Below are 7,056 nucleotides of genomic sequence, written 5' to 3'. Positions count from 1 at the left end.
AATAATAATAACAATAATAATTCGACTTAGTCTGGAATTAAACCCTCGACCCCCAAGTATGCAAGCCTAGAATGATATCCTAGGGTTGCATCTACGTTATCGACATCTAGATGCTAGAGAGTAAAGTAAACGGTACAAGTAATTTATCTGGAAAGTGTTTAAAAATTCACATTTTTTTTAACGCCTCGAGCCGTCAAGTGTAAAAACAGGACTGTCTTAAACATGACTTCCAACATTTTACAAGGAAAATGTTGACATACTCATGAAAAAGTAGGTAGGTTCTAGTATATTATTATTTTCAGCAAATGAGACTTTAATATTTATATCTACGTATGTACATAATTATGCATATGTAATGTATCTACCTATGTTACATAGGTACTTTACACATAAGGTAACAACTAACTTAACGATGTTGGTAAAAAATTAAATTTAATATCAGACTTTTCAATGGCTGAAAAACTTTTGACACATAATTTTATACCTGCCTCTCTAAAACAACAATAATTATTATTATGTACACGTCTACTCCACAGTTCAGATTTTTTTCCAAACTTACAGCACATATGTTCAAACTTTAATAATAAAAAAAAGTAGGTAAGTTACTGTACCTACGTACAAGCGGCCAGTATTGGGTACAGCCTTGTCTGAAAAATTACTCTAGAAAATAAATTACATGAAAAATACAGCTGTTAAAAAATAATTGAAAAATAAAAGCCTTTAGGTGAAGCGAGAAGGCATTTTTGTGAAAGGTTTGTGATGTACGAAGAAAATTGAAAAATACAAAATTAGAAATAAGTAATATAAGCAGTTTGGAACCCCTTGAATATTAAATTACTTGTGAAGGCCGAGGAAAGAGGCTTGCAAAAAAAAAAGAAATAAAACACGATTATTAGATATTTTGCTTTTTACTGAAATACCCAAGAGCTAATGGCTAGTGACACATAACAAGAGAGAAAATAATAGTTCAATATGTTTTTTTAATCCCTAATGGTGGTGTTAAAACAGGTCTGTCTGAACACGGAAAAAAGCGAGGAAGAAGAATGGTGATGTTAAAAAGTGAAACTGTGCAGGGAGGTATTTTAATATAGGTAATTTTATTTGGCATTTGGCAGTAAACTTTTTTCTCCATATTTCAAAGCTTGACAGATGTGGGAGGGTGTTGAATTAAATAGGTACATCCATAGTTGACGTTAACTCGCCTCGTTAAATGTGTACGTAAATTCCTATGGAGGAATTCATTAATGGAAAAAGAATGAGAGTTACCTTTGAAATTTCTCATTTCGAAACAAGTTCCAGATTAAAACTGCAGTACTAATAAGCTGGAAAGTTTTGTACGGAATAACTTTACTGTTTTCTTAAGGTAACTTTTTTTCTGTACCTATCCTGAGAGACCCGTCAATTCCAGAAAAGTTTTGATTCAATTTTGTCGGGTGTAGACTGTAACTTTCAAAGTAGTTTGAAAGAATACGCCTAAGGAATAAGGTACGTACTTTTGTTGTTGGTCTAGTTATACGTAATAATGAGGTTTCTCTTCTCAAGTTGCATCGCAAAAGATGGATAGTTGGAACAAGTCTGTGTAATTAATGAAGCTATTGAGGGCAAGGCAGTATAATTATGTAGGTATGCTTGGGGAGGAGACTTGTTTTTTAAAGGAATAATATCTGCCATTAAATCCACGAGTAATATTATCAATCACTTCTCCTTCTCGAACATCACCGATGTTTTTTTTATGAACGTAAAAGAACACTTTTCATAAGCAATGCACGTTTTTCCAAGATTTTCTTCACTCTGCTTGATGTCTGTGCTCTTGTGTAATTAATGAAGCTATTGAGGGCAAGGCAGTACTTGTAGGTATGCTTGGGGAGGAGACTTGTTTTTTAAAGGAATAATATCTGCCATTAAATCCACGAGTAATATTATCAATCACCTCTCCTTCTCGAACATCACCGATGTTTTTTTATGAACGTAAAAGAAGTGTTTCATAAGCAATGCACGTTTTTTCCAAGATTTTCTTCACTCTGCTTGATGTCTGTGCTCTTATTTCTCAAGTCACACGTTCCATGTACCTTACTCTTACATACTCGTACTTGTGAAGGCCGAGGAAAGAGGCTTGCAAAAAAAAAAGAAATAAAACACGATTATTAGATATTTTGCTTTTTACTGAAATACCCAAGAGCTAATGGCTAGTGACACATAACAAGAGAGAAAATAATAGTTCAATATGTTTTTTTAATCCCTAATGGTGGTGTTAAAACGGGTCTGAACTTGTGAAAAAAGAAATAAAACACGATTATTAGATATTTTGCTTTTTACTGAAATACCCAACAGCTAATGGCTAGTGACACATAACAAGAGAGAAAATAATAGTTCAATATGTTTTTTTAATCCCTAATGGTGGTGTTAAAACGGGTCTGTCTGAAGACGGAAAAAGGCGAGGAAGAAGAATGGTGGTGTTAAAAAGTGAAACTGTGCAGGGAGGTATTTTAATATAATTTTATTTGGCATTTGGCAGTAAACTTTTTTCTCCATATTTCAAAGCTTGACAGATGTGGGAGGGTGTTGAATTAAATAGGTACATCCATAGTTGACGTTAACTCGCCTCGTTAAATGTGTACGTAAATTCCTATGGAGGAATTCATTAATGGAAAAAGAATGAGAGTTACCTTTGAAATTTCTCATTTCGAAACAAGTTCCAGATTAAAACTGCAGTACTAATAAGCTGGAAAGTTTTGTACGGAATAACTTTACTGTTTTCTTAAGGTAACTTTTTTTCTGTACCTATCCTGAGAGACCCGTCAATTCCAGAAAAGTTTTGATTCAATTTTGTCGGGTGTAGACTGTAACTTTCAAAGTAGTTTGAAAGAATACGCCTGAGGAATGAGGTACTTTTGTTGTTGGTCTAGTTATACGTAATAATGAGGTTTCTCTTCTCAAGTTGCATCGCAAAAGATGGATAATTGGAACAAGTCTTTGTAATTAATGAAGCTATTGAGGGCAAGACAGTAAAATTATGTAGGTATGCTTGGGGAGGAGACTTGTTTTTTAGAGGAATAATATCTGCCATTAAATCCACGAGTAATATTATCAATCACCTCTCCTTCAAGGCAGTATTTGTAGGTATGCTTGGGGAGGAGACTTGTTTTTTAGAGGAATAATATCTGCCATTAAATCCACGAGTAATATTATCAATCACCTCTCCTTCTCGAACATCACCGATGTTTTTTTTTTATGAACGTAAAAGAACACTTTTCATAAGCAATGCACGTTTTTCCAAGATTTCCTTCACTCTGCTTGATGTCTGTGCTCTTCTCTGAAAGAATGGCAATGTTCGAGAGAAATATTTTGTTTGTGGGAGAGAGAGTCAAAGGGAGAAGAAAGAAAGAAAATGGAAAATGTGAAAATGTGTAAAAACGGTTAATCATTGAGAAAGAAAGAAGACCCTCAGAAGTTAAATAAAGAGACAGAGATAGGTAAAAGTGAGAAACCTTGCAAATTTCCAGTTAATGAGAAATGTTTGAAGTGAGTAAAATAAAGTAAAAAGAATGCCAGGGGCAAGATGGGGAGGGGAGGTATTTTGTTTTCAAAAGTTGAAAATATCTCGAATACTAAGTTTAATAAAAGTTGGATAATTTATTAAAAAGATGAACTTTCTGATGAGTAGGTAAGTAAGTTGTTAGTGATGTACGCACTCTACGTACTCGCATATCCCCCTTTTTTTTATCAATAAATATCCTTAGGGAGTCTGCCCACTGAAGCATAATTATATTCAGATCCTCAACACAAAATGGAAATACTGAAAATATTGCATATTGCATCAATGACTTCAGGCTACTAGAAACTAGACAATATTATTCCTGTAGGTGAACTAAAGTAAACAGTAATATTATCCTTGTAGGTAAACTGCCTCTACATATAAAATTTGAAGCAGCAAAAAATATTTTTTTTTTATTTTTACATAAAAAATTAACTTTTGAAAAATAAATAAAAGTGGACTGGTCTGTACTTAAAGTTTTAAACAGGTATTCTGATCGTACAACTGACGAATCAAGCCTTGGTACCTGATTTTGAGCAAATTTGTGAAATACACAATTTTCTACGGATAAAAATTCTACAGGCTTGCTAAAAGAAGCAGGAAATACAAGGGAAAGTAAAAAGAAGCAATATTTCTCAATGCCAGGTTCAGTACCGACCTAGTTGTAAAAATGCAAACAACAACAACAATACCGACTTATTTGAAATAGTAGAATTTCATGTCTATTATTAATGATTGCTTCAGTATGAATATAGTAAGTAGGAAGTATAAATAGTGATAAAAATAGCCATTTACGCATAGATATTGCTGAAGAAGAAAAAGAAGTAGAAGTAGACTATTGTTCTGCCGTCTTTGTTACTTTGTTGATAACTGGTAGTCCTGGCCACTGTTTGGTAAATCTGGTCCTAATGACCTCTAAAATCTAACAACTAGGTACTAACACAATCCTAATGATTTGTTAAGTAAAACTTCAAGTTACTTACCTCATCTGTGTCCGTGTTGAGCTGGGGAGAGGGCAAAACCAAAACAAAAGAAAAACAGAACAAAATCTCTAATCAATATAAAATAAACACATCAAACGCTAACTAATCAACATCACCTACATTACCTACAAGAACGAAATCCATGGGCGTACATGCACTATAGGAAGATAAGGTACATAGGTACGAGCCGCGAGTGGTCAACTTTTGGGTATGAAATTGGATTTTTTTTTTTTTTTTTTTTTTTTTTTTTTTCTTTTGTGTCCCTCCCCCAAAATTTAGGACTAAGGATGAGTCAGCTACAGTTCGTATTTTTTTTCTCATGATGGTAAAGTTCCACACAGTCAAGGTGACCTCTTCTATGGTTGTTGGGTTCTCCTAACGTCTCTCCATTTGGTAAATCTGCCAATTACCAACATGCTAGTCATTGCTATGTACATAGTTTTTGGTATTTACAAACGTATGGTAACTTGGATTAACTTACTTACTTATTCTTAAGTATAGATGTTTGAAATTGAACCCACCCCCACCCCACCTTCCCCTGTCAGTTTTAATTTTCGTTACTATTACAAAGGAAATGGTATTTCGAAGTTTAGTGTGGCTAACCAGACAGATGGTATATAGAAACTATATTAGGAGTTTTTTGATTAGTTTTCGAGCTTTGGGAGTACTCGTGCGACGCCCATGGATATTAAAGTAAACACTCGATGAATTTACCATAAATAGAACAAGTCAACACCAATAAGGAAACCAACATCTTAGTCATCTTACTACAAACTAGAAAATTAAAACATTAGATTGAATTAATAATCACCCTTGGTGACAATCCAGCTAAAAGATAATCTGTATGCAAACACGTCTCCCAGAGGTGACATTGAAAATAATAATAATAACAATAATAATTCGACTTAGTCTGGAATTAAACCCTCGACCCCCAAGTATGCAAGCCTAGAATGATATCCTAGGGTTGCATCTACGTTATCGACATCTAGATGCTAGAGAGTAAAGTAAACGGTACAAGTAATTTATCTGGAAAGTGTTTAAAAATTCACATTTTTTTTAACGCCTCGAGCCGTCAAGTGTAAAAACAGGACTGTCTTAAACATGACTTCCAACATTTTACAAGGAAAATGTTGACATACTCATGAAAAAGTAGGTAGGTTCTAGTATATTATTATTTTCAGCAAATGAGACTTTAATATTTATATCTACGTATGTACATAATTATGCATATGTAATGTATCTACCTATGTTACATAGGTACTTTACACATAAGGTAACAACTAACTTAACGATGTTGGTAAAAAATTAAATTTAATATCAGACTTTTCAATGGCTGAAAAACTTTTGACACATAATTTTATACCTGCCTCTCTAAAACAACAATAATTATTATTATGTACACGTCTACTCCACAGTTCAGATTTTTTTCCAAACTTACAGCACATATGTTCAAACTTTAATAATAAAAAAAAGTAGGTAAGTTACTGTACCTACGTACAAGCGGCCAGTATTGGGTACAGCCTTGTCTGAAAAATTACTCTAGAAAATAAATTACATGAAAAATACAGCTGTTAAAAAATAATTGAAAAATAAAAGCCTTTAGGTGAAGCGAGAAGGCATTTTTGTGAAAGGTTTGTGATGTACGGAGAAAATTGAAAAATACAAAATTAGAAATAAGTAATAAGCAGTTTGGAACCCCTTGAATATTGAATAACTTGTGAAGGCCGAGGAAAGAGGCTTCCAAAAAAAGAAATAAAACACAATTATTAGATATTTTGCTTTTTACTGAAATACCCAACAGCTAATGGTTAGTGACACATAACAAGAGAGAAAATAATAGTTCAATATGTTTTTTTAATCCCTAATGGTGGTGTTAAAACGGGTCTGTCTGAAGACGACAAAAATAGAAATAAGATACTATTAGGTTTTTTGCTTTCTAATGAAACATCCAACAGCTAATGACTAGTGACACATAACAAGAGATAAATAGTTTAATATGTTTTTTAATCCTTATTGGTGGTGTTAAAACGGTTTTAACGGGTCTGTCTGAACACGGGAAAAGGCGAGGAAGAAGAAGAATGTTGGTGGTATTAAAAAGCGAAACTGTGCAGGGAGGTATTTTAATATAATTTTATTTGGCATTTGGCAATCAGCTTTTTTCCTCCATATTTCAAAGCTTGACAGATGTGAGAGAGCGTTAAATTAAATAGGTACATCCATAATAGTTGACATAAACTCGCCTCGTTAAATGTGTACGTAAATTCCTATGGAGGAATTCATTAATGAAAGAAGAATGAAAGTCACCTTTGAAATTTCTCATTTCGAAACAAGTTCCAGATTAAAACTGCAGTACTAATAAGCTGGAAAGTTTTGTACGGAATAACTTTACTAAACTCGCCTCGTTAAATGTGTACGTAAATTCCTATGGAGGAATTCATTAATGAAAGAAGAATGAGAGTTACCTTTGAAATTTCTCATTTCGAAACAAGTTCCAGATTAAAACTGCAGTACTAATAAGCTGGAAAGTTTTGTACGGAA

The 7,056-nt window shown here is 33.3% G+C and overlaps 1 protein-coding gene across 1 annotated transcript in view; it reads right to left on the bottom strand.

Annotated features, from left to right (window-relative positions):
• The window catches only part of LOC103520454, a 13,465-nt gene extending 8,794 nt beyond the window's left edge, over window positions 1-4,671 (bottom strand). Inside the window, exon 1 of the mRNA XM_008485549.2 lies at window positions 4,519-4,671. The gene's annotated coding sequence lies outside the window, so the exon portion shown is untranslated. The remainder of the gene's footprint in view (window positions 1-4,518) is intronic.
• Window positions 4,672-7,056: the final 2,385 nt, after the last annotated feature.

The sequence above is a fragment of the Diaphorina citri genome, unplaced genomic scaffold (genome assembly GCF_000475195.1).
Source record: "Diaphorina citri unplaced genomic scaffold, Diaci psyllid genome assembly version 1.1 scaffold3642, whole genome shotgun sequence".
Taxonomy (NCBI): domain Eukaryota; kingdom Metazoa; phylum Arthropoda; class Insecta; order Hemiptera; family Psyllidae; genus Diaphorina; species Diaphorina citri.
Note: the sequence above shows the minus strand (reverse complement) of the source record. Positions and strands in the feature narration are given on the sequence as shown.